General features: G+C 36.6%; 1 protein-coding gene, 1 non-coding gene and 1 pseudogene across 3 annotated transcripts in view; 2 read left to right on the top strand and 1 right to left on the bottom strand.

Annotated features, from left to right (window-relative positions):
* The window catches only part of SLC2A13 (solute carrier family 2 member 13), a 458,725-nt gene that overhangs the window by 297,371 nt on the left and 140,935 nt on the right, over positions 1–20,419 (bottom strand). The gene's annotated exons all lie outside the window — the stretch shown is intronic.
* Positions 3,824–3,964, top strand: LOC132499630 (small nucleolar RNA SNORA67). The gene has a single exon (XR_009533869.1). It is a non-coding gene; the product is annotated as a small nucleolar RNA SNORA67 (small nucleolar RNA).
* Positions 6,830–8,631, top strand: LOC132498995 (small ribosomal subunit protein eS1-like; annotated as a pseudogene).

Below are 20,419 nucleotides of genomic sequence, written 5' to 3'. Positions count from 1 at the left end.
CAACTGACACTGCAGAAATACAAAAGATCATAAGAGATTACTACAAGCAACTATATGCCAATAAAATGGACAAGCTGGAACAAATGGAGAAATGCTTAAAAAAGCACAACCTTCTGAGACTGAACCAGGAAGAAAATAGAAAATATGAACAGACCAATCACAAGCACTGAAATTGAGACAGGTATTAAAAATCTTCCAACAAATAAAAGCCCAGGACAAGATGGCTTGACAGGCGAATTCTATCAAACACTTAGAAAGAGCTAACACCTATCCTTCTCAAACTATTCCAAAATAGAGCAGAGGGAGGAACACTCCCAAACTCATTCTATGAGGCCACCATCACCCTGATACCAAACCAGACAAAGATGTCACAAAGAAAGAAAACTACAGGCCAATATCACTGATGAATATAAATGCAAAAAATACTCAACAAATTACTAGCAAACAGAATCCAAAATCACATTAAAAGGATCACACACCATGATCAAGTGGGGTTTATTCCAGAAATGCAAGGATTCTCCAATATATGCAAATTAATCAATGTGCCACACCATATTAACAAATTGAAGAGAAAAAACCATATGATCATCTCACTAGATGCCAAATAAGCTTTCGAGAAAATTCAACACACATTTATGATAAAAACCCTCCAGAAAGTAGGTATAGAGGGAACTTACCTCAACATAAAGGCCATATATGACAAACCCACAGCCAAAATCTTTCTCAATGGTGAAAAACTGAAACCATTTCTTCTAAGGTCAGGAACAAGACAAGGTTGTCCACTTTCACCACTATATATATATATATATATATATATATATATATATATATATATATATATATATATATATATATATACATTTTATTTATTTATTTATTTATTTTTTTGCGGTACACGAGACTCTCACTGTTGCGGCCTCTCCCATTGTGGAGCACAGGCTTCGGATGCACAGGCTCAGCGGCCATGGCTCACGGGCCTAGCTGCTCCGCAGCATGTGGGATCTTCCTGGACTGGGGAATGAACCCATGTCCCCTGCATCGGCAGGCAGACTCTCAACCACTGCGCCACCAGGGAAGCCCCACTCTCACCACTATTATTCAACATAGGTTTGGAAGTTTTAGCCACAGCAATCAGAGAGCAAAAAGAAATAAAAGGAATACAAATTGGAAAAGAAGTAAAACTGTCACTGTTTGCAGATGACATGATACTATACATAGAGAATCCTAAAGATGCTACCAGAAAACTACTAGAGCTAATCAATGAATCTGGTAAAGTTGCAGGATACAAAATTAATGCACAGAAATCTCTTGCATTCCTGTACACTAATGATGAAAAATCTGAAAGAGAAATTAAGGAAACACTCCCATATACCATTCCAAACAAAAAGAATAAAATACCTAGGAATAAACCTACCTAAGGGGACAAAAGACCTGTATTCAGAAAACTATAAGACACTGATAAAAGAAATTAAAGATGATACAAACAGATGGAGAGATATACCATGTTCTTGCATTGGAAGAATCAACATTGTGAAAATGACTATACTACCCAAAGCAATCTAGAGGTTCAATGCAATCCCTTTCAAATTACCAATGGTATTTTTCACAGAACTAGAACAAAAAATTTCACAATTTGTATGGAAACACAAAAGACCCTGAAGAGCCAAAGCAATCTCGAGAAAGAAAAACAGAGCTGGAGCAATCAGGCTCCCTGACTTCAGACTATACTACAAAGCTACAGTAATCAAGACAGTATGGTATTGACACAAAAACAGAAATATAGATCAATGGAGCAGGATAGAAAGTCCAGAGAGAAATCCACACACATATGGTTAACCTTATTTTTGATAAAGGAGGCAAAAGTATACAATAGAGAAAAGACAGCCTCTTCAATAAGTGGTGCTGGGAAAACTGGACAGCTACATGTAAAAGAATGAAATTAGAACACTCCCTAACACCATACACAAAAATAAACTCAAAATGGATTAAAGACCTAAATGTAAGGCCAGACACTATAAAACTCTTAGAGGAAAACATAGGCAGAACCCTCTATGACATACATCACAGAAAGATCATTTTTGACCCACCTGCTAGAGAAATGGAAATAATAACAAAAATAAACAAATGGGACCTAATGAAACTTAAAAGCTTTTGCACAGCAAAGGAAAACATAAAGAAGATGAAAAGACAATCCTCAGAATGGGAGAAAATATTTGCAAATGAAGCAACTGACAAAGGATTAATCTCCAAAATTTACAAGCAGCTCGTGCAGCTCAATATCAAAAAAACAAACAACCCAATCCATAAATGGGCAGAAGACTTAAATAGACATTTCTCCAAAGAATATATGCAGATTGCCAAAAAACACATGAAAGGATGCTCAACATCACTAATCATTAGAGAAATGCAAATCAAAACTACAATGAGGTATCACCTCACATCGTTCAGAATGGCCACCATCAAAAAAATCTAAAAACATTAAATGCTGGAGAGGGTGTGGAGAAAAGGGAACCCTCTGGCACTGTTGGTGGGAATGTTCATTGATACAGTCACTATGGAGAACAGTATTTAGGTTCCTTAAAGACTAAAAATAGAACTACCATATGACCCAGCAATCCGACTATGGGCATATACCCAAAGAAAACCATAATTCAAAAAGAGTCATGTACCAGAATGTTCACTGCAGCTCTATTTACAATAGCCAGGACATGGAAGCAACCTAAGTGTCCATCAACAGATGAATGGATAAAGAAGATGTGGCACAGGTATACAATGGAATATTATTCAGCCATAAAAAGAAATGAAATTGAGTTGTTTGTAATGAGGTGGATGGACCCAGAGACTGTTATACTGAGTGAAGTAAGTCAAAAAGAGAAAAATAAATACCGTATGCTAACACATATATATGGAATCTAAAAAAAAAAAAATGGTTCTGAAGAACCTAGGGGCAGGACAGGAATAAAGACGCAGACGTAGAGAAGGGACTTGAGGACACAGGGAGGGGTAATGGTAAGCTGGGACGAAGTGAGAGAGTGGCATGGACTTATATACACTACCAAATGCAAAACAGATAGCAAGTGTGAAGCAGCTGCACAGCACAGGGAGATCAGCTCAGTGCTTTGTGACCACCTAGAGGGGTGGGATAAGGAGGGTGGGAGGAAGACGCAAGAGGGAGGGGATATGGGGATATATGTATATGTATAGCTGATTCACTTTGCTATAAAGCAGAAACTAACACACTATTGCAAAGCAATTATACTCCAATAAAGATGTTAAAAAAAAAAAAGACTGTTGATCAGTTGTCCTACTACATAGCAAGGTCTCCTCCATAAGAGTCAGTACAACAAATCAGACTTCCTGTTTCAATAATAAGAAAAGCTGCACTTCTTCAAAACAAGTATACATTTTCATCAAATGAGCATCATAAATGTAATAAGTGATCATGTTGCCCCCCCCTTTCCCTGGCTGTTAGCATTTTTTACACAGTGACATTTTAATTTTTCATATCTACCTTATTACACAAATACACACAAAAATTTAAAGAGAATTTCAGAAATACATAAAAGCAAATATAAATAACAAAAGAAAGTGACAAAACATCATTTAGAGAGACCCTGGTTCTTATTTAACTCCTCTGGCTAAGTGACTCAGTAGATTATCAATAAAAGAAACATGATCCTGATAAGCACTTATGAAAGAATTACATAAAGTTGTGGATGGAATATTATGTTAGTAATCTTCCAGTAATGCCCATGCAAGAACATTACTGTCCTTTAACACAAAATATTCATTTGATCATTCAGATATATTACACAGTACGTTTTTCCAAGGTGATCCCCTCTCCAATGGGCCAGCTAGTGCTCCCCAAGCTCCCAGAAACATAGCAACTCAGGATAATATCTGGTATGCCCAAGGTCTGTGAGGGTAAAGTGATTTTTTTTTTGACTTATGACTGCCTACATATATGCCTAGTCCCCCATTCACATCCACATACTGAAGTTGTTGTCTTTCTTGACATGGACCAGAGGCACTGATGTGCAGCAGGCTGCTTTCATCATCAACCATGATGAAAGCAGCCTGCTTTAGTTTTCTGTGGAAAAGCTATATCCACAGAATCAGTCACGGTGCACATTTTCGACTAAGGGTGTGGCTATCAACATAGGGACAGAAGAAGAGGACCTCTTAGGACATAGAGAACTTCTACAACACATCCATTGAGGACATGTCCCTCAATGTTGCTGCATACATTTGAGAGGCCTGTGAGGCCCAGTCAGGGCCCAATTCTGGGACTGAGGAATAACTGGAGTAGGAGGGTAGGAAACCCAGGGATAGATACTTTTGTCATATTATTGTCTTTTAAAAAATGAATGAATGAATATAATTTTTGAGTCCAAAAACTTTTTAAAAATTAACTGGTATATGGAGCACTGATCTGATCCAAAGGAATGTTTCAATGTCCATAGTTCATTAAGATGCATTTATTAAGATAAAATTCAATCATTACACTGCACTAAACAAGGTTGTTTCTGAGACTAGAGATGTAACATGTATAATTGTTAATGAGGCTCAATATTTTTGCATTTTTCTATCTATTTTGAGGTTAGAGCTAGGTTCATGTCTTTATATAGACTTTAAATTCAGTAAATACTACAATATATAGGTAGAAATAACGTATTTCCAAAGTTTATTATATAAACTGAATGCTGTTTTTCAATAAACCATACTTAAAAACAAAAAGTAAAGCAAAACAAACAAAAACATTTACATTTTTACTAGATAATTTAAAGTACCTAGTCTGTAATCCTCTTGTTCACATTTATTCACTCATCCACCTTCAGTTCATATTATTTCATCAAAATAAGATATTTTCAGAGAAAAGCATTATTGTGAACAATCTAAACAATCTAAAATGAAACAATGTATGGAATCATAGCCATTTATTTGCCTTACTCCATTTTACTAACCAATACTCACAAACATTCATTTCACACTAAATAAACCACAAGTTTGTGGAATGAGTCTCCCTTACTAAATTTATTTTCAGTTAGAATACTTGAAAATAGTTGTTAAATACAAATAAACAGTTGACATTTTTATGAGGTACCCAATCATACAAATCATGAAGGCTCTTAATATGGTATGGCATCATCAAAAAAGTAAATATATGTTAGCAATTTCAAGCATAAACTTTCTGGAGGCTTTTTGTAACTGCTAAGCAAAGAAAGTTGGAAATTTTTAATTCCTTGTAGCAAAAACTATTATAGCTTCTTTTTGTTATTGATTTATTTATACCTCCCTTTACTCCCAAAAAAAAAAAAAAAGTATTTAAAGCAGTTAACTTGTTTGTGACTTACAAATCAAATTATTTGCTCTTTTAGCACTTCATATATGAGAGTATTTTATCTGGAAATTGCCCAGAGGGCACATTATATTTTAAAAACAAGTACAGTTGATCCTTGAACAACACTGGGGTTAATCTGCATATAACTTATAATCAGCTCGATGTATCCTTGGTTCCTCTGTATCTGTGGATTCAACGAACCACGAACCATGCAGTACTGTAGTATTTACCATTGAAATGTATCCTCATATAAATCCACCTGCTCAGTTCAAACCCATGTTGTTCAAGTGTCAACAGTAATTCTACTGCTTTTTTTTTTTTTTTTTTTTTTTTGCAGTACGCGACTCTCACTGTTGTGTCCTCTCCCGCTGCGGAGCACAGGCTCCGGACGCACAGGCTCAGCGGTCATGGCTCACAGGCCTAGCCACTCCGTGGCATGTGGGATCTTCCCAGACCGGGGCACGAACCCGTGTCCCCTGCATCGGCAGGCGGACTCTCAACCACTGTGCCACCAGCGAAGCCCCTCTACTGCTTTTTTAATGAGTGAATCTCTGATACTAGTTCAAAGAACTCTAAATCTGACAGCTCTTAATAACATCTTTTACTGTCAGTCTAACAGGCAATTCTAGTAAGGTTTTATTAAGAATAAAGACACAGACCTACTGGAGAATGGACTTGAGGATACGGGGAGAGGGAAGGGTAAGCTGGGACAAAGTGAGAGAGTAGCATGGACATATATACATTACCAAATGTAAAATAGATAGCTAGTGGGAAGCAGCCGCATAGCACAGGGAGATAAGCTCGGTGCTTTGTGACCGCCTAGAGGAGTGGGATAGGGAGGGTGGGAGGGAGGGAGATGCAAGAAGGAAGAGATATGGGGACACATGTATATGTATAACTGATTCACTTTGTTATAAAGCAGAAACTAACACACCATTGTCAAGCAATTATACTCCAATAAAGATGTATAAAAAAAATGCTATCGGGGCTTCCCTGGTGGCGCAGTGGTTGAGAGTCCGCCTGCCGATGCAGGGGACACGGGTTCGTGCCCTGGTCCGGGAAGATCCCACATGCTGTAGAGCGGCTGGGCCTGTGAGCCATGGCCGCTGAGCCTGTGCGTCCAGAGCCTGTGCTCCGCAATGGGAGAGGCCACAACAGTGACAGGCCCGCGTAAGGCAAAAAAAAAAAAAAAAAGCTATCTTATTATTTACGAGTAGTAACCCATTGGCAACATAAAATGAGTCATTACTAATGAATTACAATTACCAGAGGACACTGTTTTAGACTCTTCTGATGATGAAAACACAATTAACTATACCTATAAAACATCTCAGAAGACCGCTTTACAATGAACAATTTCAGGCTAACATAACGAAAATCACTAGTTACACCATCAGGTGAAATGGCTTTCTGGAAGGTGGATATTGGAGTTAAAGATATTTCTGTTTCTATGTCTCATATTACAGATTCTGAAATTGTTCTTCAAAGATGGCGACCTACTTAATACAAGTTAGAATCCATTCATTCTGCAATTTCTCGTATCAATATTTGTTATTGATATTGCAGTGCTAGCTTCCTAAGAAAGTAATGGATATCTTCTAGGACCAAGGAAAAGAGAGATGAAAACATCAGTTAACCAAAAAATGAATGGGAGCTGACAGTAAGAACAAAACTTAAAAGTCAAAGTTGCCCTTTCCAAAGTAGGAACATACCTATAAGGGTTACTGAATCCTTAAGTCTAAGCCTTGGGCACACTGTACTGTGGGGTAGCTAATTCTAAGACTCCCACTAAGACTCCCAAAATTCACTAAGGTGAATTTTGAAAGGGCTAAACAACATCCCAAATCCCTGATATGCCTTAACGCTTCATATAAAAATGTGAATCTTCCCAAAAGAGAATAAGTGTTGGGATTTTACTTTAAGAAATGCACCAAATCTATAATTCCTCAGCTCCCAGAGTGGTGAAGTTAGGAACGTGTTTTCACAGCAGACCAGGAGGCCCCCTTACAATAGCTTATTGGCAGGGATGTGAAACAAGATCTCTGAAATAAAAATATATACACTGAGGAAAGAAGCACCTAGGCTAGTGACCTGTGCCCCACATCAAGATTTGAGAGCTTGCGGGGAAAAAAGGCTCAATACAGCTGAATGTATGGCTGCTGCAGAATCAAAATCTGCCTCTGTACCAGCAATTGTGATTTGTAAGGCAACAGGAGAGCCTGAGCATGTGAACCAAAAAGAGCTATAACCTGGTGTGGTACCAGAGGCATGTGCCCCCCTACAAAAGATCCCACGCCTTAATCCCTGGAATCTTCATACACACAGCCTTCTTTATCTTATATCTATCATCTATTATCTTTTTTGTTACATTACATAGTAAACGGAACTTCCAAATGTGATTAAGGTGATGATAGATTTCTTTCAATAAGACAGTTAAGGGTTTCAGTGATTCAACTTAAAGAATAAATTTAAATGATGTGCTCTTTTGGCTCTCTGAGCAACACCTGCTGGTTGGCAAAAACAAGCATCTTATGAAAAGTGGCAAAAAGGGAGCCAAGAAGAAAGGTCAATCCATTTTCTAAGAAAAACTGCTATGGTGTGAAAGCACCAGCTATGTTTGGTATAAGAAATATTGGGAAAACACTAGTCACAAGAATTCAAGGAACCAAAAGTGATCTGGTGGCCTCAAGGGTTTCTGAAGTGAGATTTACTAATTGCAGAATGAAGAATTTGAACTTAGAAAATTCAATCTAATTACTGAGAATGTTCAAAAACTACCTGACTAACTTCCATAGCATGAATCTTACTCATGACAAGATGTGCTCCATGATCAAAAACATAGTAGATATGAACGAAGCTCATGTTGATGTCAAGACTACTGATGGTTATTTGCTTTATCTGTTCTGCATTGGTTTTACTAAAAAAACCCACAAAAATCAGATTGAGAAGATCTTTTATGGTCACCATCAACAGGTCCACCAAATCCAGATGAAGATGGAAATCATGAGCTGGAAGGTGCAGACAAATGACTTGAAAGAAGCGGTCAACAAAGTGATTCCAGATAGCACTGGAAAAGATATGGAAAAGGCTAATCTACTTAATCCCCACTACCACCCCCATGATGTAGTCATTAGCAAAGTAAAAATGCTGAAGAAGCTCAATTTGAATTGAGAAAACTCATGGAGCTTCACTGTGAAGGTACTGGTTCTAGAAAAGTTACTGGGGATGAGATGGGTGTTAAAGCTGACCAAGCTGAAAGATATGAGCCATCAGTCCAAGAATCTCTTTAAAATTCAGTCTTTTAATGGTGACAAATAAGAACTTTATTTGCAAAAAAAAAAAAAAATTTAATGATATGACCAAATTTATAATTCCAAGTTTGTAGAGCAACTCAAATAATTTCAAATCAAAAATGGGAACTCATTATTTAAAATAATCCCACGGTTGAGCTCTCTATAAACTTAGTTTCTCATATATAAAACTTACTTAATATGAGGTAAAACTGAACATTGAATCAAATGTCTATTTTTTTTTCTAACAGAGCAGATAATATGTTTGAAGCACATATGCTTGCTAGATCTAAGTCATACCCAAGACTTAGAATTAATCCAGCTTCCCAAAGACATATTAGGGAAATGGTGAAAAACCCTGGACCTTTCAATGGCATTCAACATACAAGTCAAGCTGGAAATTACATTTAATAATTCTCTATTTTATGCCAATCAATGTGCTCAGTTCTCTACATACTTCATTTCATTTAACCCTCACTTCAGCAAGGTAGCTATTGCTATTCTCATTGCCAAGTTTACCTAGGCAATAAGGGAAAGAGCTCTTACTCAAACCTGGTCTATCTCCATACAAGAACATGATGAAGACATCTTATCTTCATTCATAAATATTAAACTGGAAAATACTTTAGTAGAGATTCTGAAAGTCCATGAGGTGGCAATATTATTCCATGAAATGATCAACCTCTCAATCTATCTATGCTTTCTTTTCTCCTTCTCCCTTCATAGCCTATTTGTCTCTCCCTGGATTTCAATATAGTTCCATACAAAAAAGAAAAAAAAGTTTAAAAAAAGAGTAGAATTCCTTGTAGTAGTTGTTCACAATACACAAGCTTTAGAACCAACTCATCACAAATATTGGCCTTCCTTATTTTACAATATTTTAATTAAATTAAGTATATTTAAAAAAAACTTCCTAAATGTATAAATTCTCAAAATTGCCTTTCAGAAAGACAGAGACAGAAACAGACAGAAACTAGGGTTAGATCATTAATTCTAGTATTTTTGTGCTAACCATCTTCATCCTCTTCTCTTTCTCAGGTGTCATGTCTCTTCTCCCCTTTGTTCTCATTCCATGTACATTACCATTATTACCATTACTATAGAGATATCAGTACAAACTCAGGTTTAGCCTAATATAGATATACATGGTTACATACAGAAATATTTATAGATATGTATATCTACCTGGAATTGTATATGCATGTATATTTCCTTGCTCTCAGCTGAGCAGGCCTAAAAGCAATAATACTTACATGGCAATGAGCACAGCAAGTGCCAGACCTTGGTTTCTAATACTGTTCTCCAACTGGAGTTGAGTCAGAAATTAAGGAAATGCTAAAAACAAAAATAATGACAGGAGTAGATCAGAGGGACATAAGGGCCAACTAAAAGAGCTGGCAAAGGCGAAGGCTGAATAATTTATGCAGCAAAATATATTGGATTATAACCCAAAGTATAAAGTAAATATCTATGGGTCCACAGTTATGTATATGTGATGAATAAATAAATAGATGGAGAAAAAGAAACAAATCTCCCATGTGAAAAAATTCCAAAAAAATTATGTAGATACCTGTCCTCAAAGAGGTGAAGATAACGTCCAAACTTTGAGTGAGGGCTATGCTGTGAGGTTTTTTCAAAGAGTACAGTAAAGAAGGTTGGGGGCTGGAAGGGGAGAAGAGTAACTGCACCATACATCAGCAGTGACGAGTCATGTTGATAGTACGCACTCTTGTTATGATGTTATGAAAATGGCACTTTATCTTTATGATCTTCCTTCCAAAAGCCCACAGTCTGTCTAACCATGAGGAAAAACTCAGATAAATCCCAGTTAAGGGACTTTCTACAAAATATATGACCAATATTCCTCATATCTGAGGGTCAACAAAATCAAGAAAGGTCTGAGAAATTCACAGTCCAAAAGAGCCTAAGGTGACATGATAGCTAAATGTAATGTGGTATCATGGATAGGATCCTGGAACAGAAAAAAAGGACATTAAGTAAAACCAACAAAATATGAATAGTGAGGTTTAGACTGAGAGAGCACGATGGCAGAGTAAGAGGACAAGAAGCTTACTTGCCCCAAGAAACACATCAAAAATACATCTACGGGCTTTCCTGGTGGCGCAGTGGTTGGGGGTCCGCCTGCTGATGCAGAGGACGCGAGTTCATGCCCTGGTCTAGGGGTGTCCCGCATACCGCAGAGCGGCTGGGCCCATGAGCTGTGGCTGCTGAGCCTGTGTGTCTGGAGCCTGTGCTCCACGGCAGAGGGGGCCGCAGCAGTGAGAGGCCCGCGTACCGCAAAAAAAAAAAAATCTACATGTGGAATAATTCTCATGGAAAACTAACTGGAAACTGGCAGAAGGACTCCTGTACAACCAAGGCTATAAGAAAGATACACATGTAATCGGGTATGACAGGAAGAAAAGCATCAGATCGGGACCTGTGCCCCTGGGAGGGTACTCAAAAGAAAGGGGAGATAATATAGGCAGACACTCACACTGAGGAGTGAGTTGATGGAACCACAGACTGGGCTTCCCAGTCCTGGGGTCCTATGCAGAGGAGACAAACCCCCTTGACAGCTTGGAGAACTGCTGGGACATATAGAAAGGCTGGAGAAGCCTAGATTCCACTTGTGAGGAGTGCTGGCTTGCACCCAGTTAGGGCAGAGAGAGGTCTGTCCTAACTGTTGCCTCCTCACCATGCTCCCCAGTCTGAGCCCCACCCACTCCAGGTCACAGCCTAGCACTAGATCTGGGGCAGTCACAACAGGGGAAAAGACACCATCGTGGGCTGCATCTGAGTGGAACCACAGACATCTGCACAGGCAAGGCATTGGACCTTTGTAAGCACACAAGCCCCACTTGCTTCAGCACTCCCCTCCTTTGAGGCAAAAGTCCCAGTGTAGGGAGAAGGAAAAACACACTTAAAGGGAACACAGTTAGCTTGAACCAGACCCTCAGGGCTTCCACTCCAGCAAATTGGAAACAAGCACCACTCCTGACAGGGTAGTGATGGCCACTGAGCAGATAGGAAGTCCTGCCTCACACCATGAGCAGGCTCTAGCTAGCTCCCTTATCTCCAGCCTCACCACCTACCAAGGTGATAGATGCCAGCACATGCTGAGGAAAGACAGGATTGTGTCCACATCAAATGCAGACCTCCCACCAAAGTCACTGGGTACATGCAGTCTGCATAGGGATGCTCCCACAAATGAACACCCCTTCAAGATCACAATACGTAGTTGTTTCAACTAAAATCATAGAGACAGAGAAACTTAAGTTAAAAAAAAAAGTCAAATTAAAGAGTAAGAGAAACATAAGTTATGAAACAGAAATAAACAATTTACCAGATAAAGAATTCAAAACATTGGTAATAAAAAATGTTAACTGAATTAGGGAAGAGAATTGTTTTAAACACAGATCATTTTAACAAAGGACTATAAGATATAAAAAGACCCAACCAAAAATAAGTAATTCAACATCTGAGATAGGAAAACTCTAAAAGCAATCAAGAGCAGACTAAATGACACAGGGGAACACACAAGTGATCTGGAAGATAGAATAACAGAAATCACCCAATCAGAACAGCAGACAGAAAGGCAAAGGAAAAAAAACAAGTGCAACATATGAGATCTCAGGGATAACAGCAAATGTGCAAACAGTCACATGATAGGAGTTCCAAAAGGAGAAGACAGAGAAGGGTATCAGAAATGTATTTGAAGAAATTATGGCTGAAAACTTCCCAAACCTAAAGAAGGAAACAATTAGCCATGTACAGGAAACACAGAGGATCCCAAACAAGCTGAAGGTCCCAAACACGCACACCAAGACATATCATAATTAAAATGTCAAAAGTTAAAGATAGAGAGAATTCTAAAGGCAGCAAGAGAAAAACAGAGAGTCATATACAAAGGAATCCCCATAAGGCTATACACTGATTTCTCTGCAAATACTTTTCAGGTCGGAAGGGCATGGCATCATATATTCAAAGTGCTGAATGGGAAAAAAAAATGCAACCTAGCATACTCTACACAGCAGGACTATCATTTAGAATAGAAGGAGATAAAGAATTTCTCCAACAAGGAAAAACTAAAAGAATTCAGCAATACTAAACCTACCATAAAAGAAATGTTGAAGGGTCTTCTCTAAATGGAAAAGTAGTAAGAATCTACAGGAAAGGGACAATTCCAATAAGAAAGGCAAGTATATAGTAAGGACTGAGGATCACTTAAATAAGCTAGTACATATATTAAAAGACAAAAAATTGTAAAAGCAACTATAACTAAAATAAACAGTAAAGTGATAAGAATGAAGATGTAAAATATGACACCAAAAACACAAAATGTGGGAGAGGGGAGTAAAAAATATAGATCTTTTATAATGTGTCTGAATTTATGACAATCAGTTTAGATCAAGCAGATATAATTAAAGGTCAAGATATATGAACCCCATGGTAACCACAAAAAAACAAAAAGAAAGGAACCCAAGCTTACTACTAAAGAAAATCACCAAACCACAAGAGGAGAAATAAAAAGAAGACATGAACAGAGAAGAACTATAAAAACAACTGGAAAACAAGGAATAAAATGGCCATAAGTACATACCTATCAATAATTACTTTAAATGTCAATGGACTAAATGCTCCAATCAAGACATAGGGCAGCTGATTTGATTTAAAAAAAAAAAAAGACCCTTCAAACTGCTGCCCACAAGAGACTCACTTCAGGGCTAAAGACACACACAGACTGAAAGTGAAGGGGATGGAAAGATATTTCATGCAAATGGAAACAAGAAAGTAGGGGTAGCCACACTTGTATCAGACAAAAAAGACTTTAAAACAAGGCTATAACAAAGAAGGGCATTAAAATATATGCACCCAATACAGGAGCACCTAAATGTGTAAAACAAATACTAACAGACATAAAGAGAGAAATTGACAACACAATAATAGTAGGGCACTTTAACGCCCCACTGACATCACTGGACAGATCATCCAGATAGAAAATCAATAAGGCAACAGTAATCTTAAATGACACAAAAGACCAGCTGGACTTAAATATCTAACGAACATTACCCCCCAAAACAGTAAAATATACATTCTTTTCAAGTGCACATGGAACTTTCTCCAGGATAGTTCATATACTAGGCCATAAAACAAGCCTCAACAAATTTAGAAGGAGAAAAATTATACCAAGCATTTCTTTTCCTACAACAGTGGTATGAAACTAGAGATCAACTACAGAAAGAACTATGGGAAAAGAACAAACATGTACACTAAACAGTATGCTACTGATGATGAAATCAAAGAGGAAATCAGAAAATACTTTGAGACAAATGAAAATGGAAACATAACTTTCCGAAATCTATGGATTCAGTAAAAAGTTTTAGTAGGGAAGTTCATAGTGATATAGGCCTTCCTCAAGAAACAAGAAAAATCTCAAATAAAGAATCTAACCTGCCACCTAAAACAATCAGAAGGAAGAAAAACAAAATAAAAGTCAGCAGAAAGAAGAAAATAATAAAGATCAGAGAGGAAATAAAATAGAGATTAAAAAAACAATTTAAAAAAATCCATGAAACCAAGATTTGATTTTCTTTGAAAAGATAAACAAAATTAATAAATCTGTAGCCAAACACAGAAAGAAGAAAAAAAGAAAGGTATCCAAATTTGAAGGAAACAGGTAAAACTGTCACTATTTGCAGATGACATGATACTTTATATAGAGAACCCTAAAGTCTTCACTCAAAAATTATTAGGATAAATGAATTCAGCAAGGCAGCAGGATACAAGATTAATATACAGAAATCTGTTGTCATGCTATACACTAATAATGAACTAGCAGAAAGAGAAAGTTAAAAATATCCCGCTTAAAACTGCACCAAAAAGAATAATATACCTAGAAATCAACTTAACCAAGGAGGTGAAAGACCTATACCCTGAAATCTCTAAAACACTGATGAAGAAAATGGAAAATGATACAAAAAACAAAAAGATATCCTGTGCTCTTGGACTGGAAGAATTAATATTGTCAAAGTGGCCACTTTACCCAAAAGGAGGACTCAAGAAATAAAAGTTGATATAAACATATTTGTTTACATTTGAGGGTGAACATACTCTAAGAGAGTAAAGTGTTTACTCTGTAGAAGGATGATGAGAGGTAACAACGTTTGGGCACTGTCATTTTTTTGCATTATAAATCTTTAGGATTATTTGATTTCTAAAAAGCTTTGGGTATCTATTGCCTTAATATTTTTTAAGGTAAAGATAAAACTTTTAAAAGTAATATGTGTTAAGAAAATTGACATAACCTTACAGAGAGATCAAATAATTTGTTTTTAAGTGGCAGAATCAGAATTAAAAACCTGGGCACATGAGTTTAGTCCATGTGCTTGGCTTTATGCTTTACCTTTTTATGTGGTTGAGTGAAAAAATAAAATAGAATTACTGTGATATAGAAAACAATGAATGGCAGGTATTGTTATAACTATATACCAATGTAAATTTTTTAAATCAAAGAATTTCTTTCTGAAAAGCAACTTGTTACTTTTAACAAAACTCTACCTTCCCCCATTCTTTCCCTTCTTCAACAGAAAGAATGTGCTAACTGACAAAGTAACTGATATCTAGGACCATCCACAAAGGCATGAATGTGAGATTTCTGACATCCTTTATAGATCATGTATCAATCCCTCCAGAAATATATGTAATTGATATAGCATGCTTCTAAATTATCTTCTCTCAAAGAAAAATTTAAATAGCTAATTTTATTAAACAACAGACTGTGTACTGCACTGATAATTTCAATTTTAAATGGAAATTCTCTCCACCCAAATTTATTACTGGCAACTTTACAGCCAAATAACAAGGTTTTATCTGTCCTTTTCTCCTCCATTTTTTTTTAAAATGCCAACTTTCTCTACCTCACACCCATTAGGATGACTATTATCATAAAAACATAAAACACCCAGTGTTAGTGAGAACATGGAGAATTTGGAACCCTTGTGCACTGTCAGTGGCAATGTAAAACAGTACAGTCACTATGGGAAACAGTCTGGTAGTTCATCAAAAAATTAAGTATAGACTTACCACATGACCCAGAAATTCCACTTCTGGGTATACACTCGAAAGAACTGAAAGTAGGGACTCAAACAGATATTTGTACACCTATGTTCAAAGCAGCACTATTCACAATAGCCAAAAGGTAGAAGCAATCAACAGATGAATGGATAATCAAAATGTGGTGTATGTTTGTGTGTGTCTATGTGTACATGTATATATAATGGTATATTATTAGTTATATTATACATAAGTTAGCAAATATATATAATAGAACAATATTCAGCCTTAAAAAAGAAGTAAATTATGACACGTGCCACTCACGGATAAACCTCAAGAACATTATGCTAAGTGAATTAAGCCAGACAAAAAAGATAAATACCGAATGACTCCACTTAAATGAGGTACCTAGGGTAGTCAAATTCATAGAGACAAGGGCTGGGGAGGAAGGAATGGGAAGTTAATGGGTACAGGGTTTCAGACATATGAGATGAAAAGTTACAGAGATGAATGGTGGTGATGGTAGTACAATGTTATGAATGTACTTAATACTACTGAAATGTAATTTTAAAATGATATAAGATGGTAAGTATTATGTTGTGTGTATTTAACCACAAAAAAATTTTTATTCCAATTTTCTAAGTTAAATAATCCTTTGGTAAATATTGGCTAACCCTAATTTATCTATAATCATTTACCATTGTTTCTAGCAAAAGTGTGTGTTTTTCAACAAATTAGCAAAAGGATATTAGGGTGGAAAATATTCATCTTTTGGGATTTTAAAAATCACTGAAAAAGTAGAGAAAAAAAGAAAGCCTATAGCTATGGTATGAAGAGATCTCTAAACTGAAGTGTCTGACTATATTTCACAGAAAAGGTGAAGGAAGAGTGAAATTCATTTGAGGTCTTGCCATGTGGACAAAAACAAATCCCTCATGTAGAGATATGACTACACTTTAATGGTGGTAGTGGGCATATGGGGGGTCCTAGTAATTCTGAATGATAGCTTGCAAAGGCAATGTGGGTATGTAGCCAGAAGGGTGGGTGGGTATGATATGATCACTTAAACTAAAAGTACAACTCAGAAAGTGAAACCTTCACTGCCTCAAAGAGCAATACCTAGACCTGCAGTGATTCTCAAAGGACAGCACAAAAGAGCAGTATCAGTATCACCTGAAAACCTGTTAGAAAAGCAAATTCTTGGGCTCTGCCTCAGGCCAGACCTACTGACTCAGATTGCTGGGCAAGCTCTCTCTGCAGATGATTCAGATGTACAATAGTTAAGAGCCATTGTTCTAAACTACACTGAGTGCCACGTAACCACCAAAGACTATTTTAAGTCCCTGGCTCTCTACATGGACTGCACATTAGCATTACCTGGAAGCTGCTGAGGTTGGGCCCCACCTCAGAAAGTCTGATTTAATAGTTGCTTATTTATTCGTTTAGATTCCTAGTATTCCTATGTTCGGCCACGGTGGAGAATCATGTCTTTAAATGTCTCAATCAAACTGGTTTAAAAATTTAAGAAAGAAAAACAGTGTATTAATGTTTTAAGTCCCAAAATACTCATTTTTTTTGCCAAGTAAATATAAATTAATAACTAAAACAACTACGGAAAGTCAGCTAATACTTAGGCAAAACACAAAGTTGAAATCAACAATACAGGTTTAACAGTTAAAAATAAAAAATGAAAAGGGTTTTATTAAACAAGTCAATTGTGAAAAACATAAGACTGGAAAAATGATTTTTCTAAAAAGAAATTTTGAAATACATAAGCTCTAACAGAGTGGCAAGAAAAATTGACTTTGCAACTCAGGTACAGGTGGGCAAAAGTTTTTGGCTCTGTCATCCATCAGCTGTAACATTTTGGTTAATTTCATTTTTCTTTCCTAAGCTTCCACTTCTCTTCCACTACAAAACAGTCAATATTATGAGCCTATATCAAAGCGAGGTTGCGAGGATTAAATAAATAAAACATGTAAAGTACTTAGTACAATAACTGGCACACATTTATGCTAAGTGTGGGCTTATAACTAAGAAGAAAATCATACCAAAATGAAAATACAGCAACAAAACAATGTGTAAGTTCTAAGAGTCTGGCAAAACATCTCTGTGATATTCTAAGCTAAGAAAAAAGTATAAAAACAACAGCAATACTAAAACTTTAGGGGAGCTCTCCCTATCTTATGTGGAGGCAGCGAGTATAGCTGTGGATGTTGCATTCAACTTCCTTATCTCCTGTCTTTGGAGGCAACCCGTTGCTCACTCAGGCCTCTCTAGGGATAAAGTGCTTCACAAGAGTTTTAAAATGCATGCCGGCAGTTGTGCTAGACAGTGTTCAAATATAGATAACAAATTCTTACTCTCTTTCATGCCAAGATAATATTCTTAATTTCTTCATTAAGTTAACCATTAATAATGAAAAGGAGGGACTTCCCTGGTGGTCCAGTAGTAGAGAATCCGCCTTACAATGCAGGGGATGAGGGTTCGACCCTTGGTCAGGGAACTAAGATCCCACATGCCGTGGGGCAACTAAGTCCGTGTGCCACAACTACTGAGCTCACGAGGTGTCTCAACTAGAGCCCGTGTACCACAAACCACAGAACTCTCGTGCTCTGGAACCCACACGCCACAACTACAGAGCCCATGTGCCCTGGAGCCTGCGCACCACAACTAGAGAAGAGAAAATCCGCACGCCACAACTAGAGATAAGCCCGTGCACCACAATGCAACAAAAGATCCCGCGTGCCTCAACAAGATCCCGTGTGCCGCAACTAAGACCCAACGCTGCCATAAATAAATAAATAAATAAGTAAATCTTTTTTAAAAATAATGAAAAGGAAATCCCATTTGAGTATCTATAATGCTAGTAGATGCATATTTACTGCTGATTTTTCCAGTTTGCATCAGTGAGCCATTAATTAGTTCTTATAACAAAAATGAGTCAGATATTCTAATTAGCAAACAAACACGTGTCGAATTATTCATTTACTTTCTTTCTTTTCACTAAACTTGACCCAGTATAAGAATTTCTTGAAACTACTAAACCATGCCCATACCCCACTCCGTGTGTGAGAAGCAGTCGGTGTGCAGGCACACAGGCACATGCTGAGGCGGGGAACAGTCATTTGTTCATTTTGCTGTTAGAAATAGAGCTGATGGAATTACCAATAATTTTCATTTTTTTCTCAATAGTTTAGGATATTTTTCAAATTTTCCATAATAAGCCTGTATTATTTTCAACATATGAAAAATTTAAGCATAGGGCCTAATCAATAACAGAAAGTCAATAAATAGTTCATGAATAAATGAAAGTAACAGTATAAATGTTCTACACCTTGGTACGTTTTTTTGACAACTTGAAAAAAAATAAAAGCAGACAAAATTAACTGTGATTGTCCACCAAAAACTATTTTACCTACAATTATGCTTGAAAGCAACTGAAAGATTTTTTTAAATCATTAGTATTTAAAAATTAAGCATAACCCTAAAACTAGACTCTCATGATTTTTAAATGATGGTGGGCAAGGGGTAGCCCTATATAGACACTGAAGAGTGGATATGGCTCTAATGAGATAAGCTTTGTTTTGAATTCTTAGCTCCACTACTTCCTAATAGTGTGACCCTTGGGGATGTTACTTCTTTCTCAATTTTTACAACTATAAAATGAGAATAATATTTTCATGTTCCTAGGCTTGCTGTAAGAATTAAAGGGAAAAACACAGGCACAACACTTCACACATAGAAGCCATTAAATATGAGTGGTGGTAATTAGTCAGGTGAAGAAACACTATCCAAATAAGATAGGAGGCAATCAGCCCCTAGTTTTCATACCATACATGTGTGCCATATTTATGGTACATTTATAGCACACAATGGGTTTTAAAGGAAAACCTAGATTTTAAATCTAAGCATTTTCCACTTCTGAGGTAATTCAACAATATCTGACTATCCCAAGTGTTAAACCAATGTAGGTGTAATTCTGAAAGAATCAGTCACTCAAAACATTTCAAGAAAGTATTTTAATATATATATATTTTAATTTTAGACTGAACATAGTAACATGCCGGCTAAAATGATTCCTTACTATAATGTATTTTGTTGACTGAAATTTTGTTACTAAAAGCAGAAGTGATAGAAGAGCCAAAAGGATTTTACTAAGGTATCAAAAGTAGGGGGAGTAGAAGGAAGCTCCAGGGTAAAAATATTAAATATTAAGAGTATGGAGAAATAAATTAACCCTTTATATCATGTGGTGATACCTAAGATATGTTAGATTTCTAAAAGGCTACGATTCTATGACTTTTGTCCTATATACTATGTAGCTAGGAAAGAATCTACCACTAAAACAAATGAATCAAGACAACACTGTAACGCTATGATATAGATGGTCCACAGATCTACTTTCTAGGAACTTACCCTAGGGAAACATATATACATGTACAAAAGAAAACATATAAAGGATGTTCATTACAACATTGATACCAAAAATGTAATGTCCGTTAACAAAGAAACAGAAAAATAAAATGAGGTATAATCATACCTGGGATATCATATAGCAGCTAAAAGAAATTAACTAGATTTATATAAGATCTGACTCAAATTGACTGAACTTGTCTAAAGAAAGCAATCAAGTAACTAAACAATACATACAGTATGATACCAGAACTCTAAAAAAAATCTGTAGAGGTGTGTGGGTGTGTTTCTGTGTGTAGGGGGGTGTCCTTGTCTG

This window comes from Mesoplodon densirostris, chromosome 11 (genome assembly GCF_025265405.1).
Source record: "Mesoplodon densirostris isolate mMesDen1 chromosome 11, mMesDen1 primary haplotype, whole genome shotgun sequence".
In the NCBI taxonomy this organism is placed as follows: Eukaryota; Metazoa; Chordata; class Mammalia; order Artiodactyla; family Ziphiidae; genus Mesoplodon; species Mesoplodon densirostris.
Note: the sequence above shows the minus strand (reverse complement) of the source record. Positions and strands in the feature narration are given on the sequence as shown.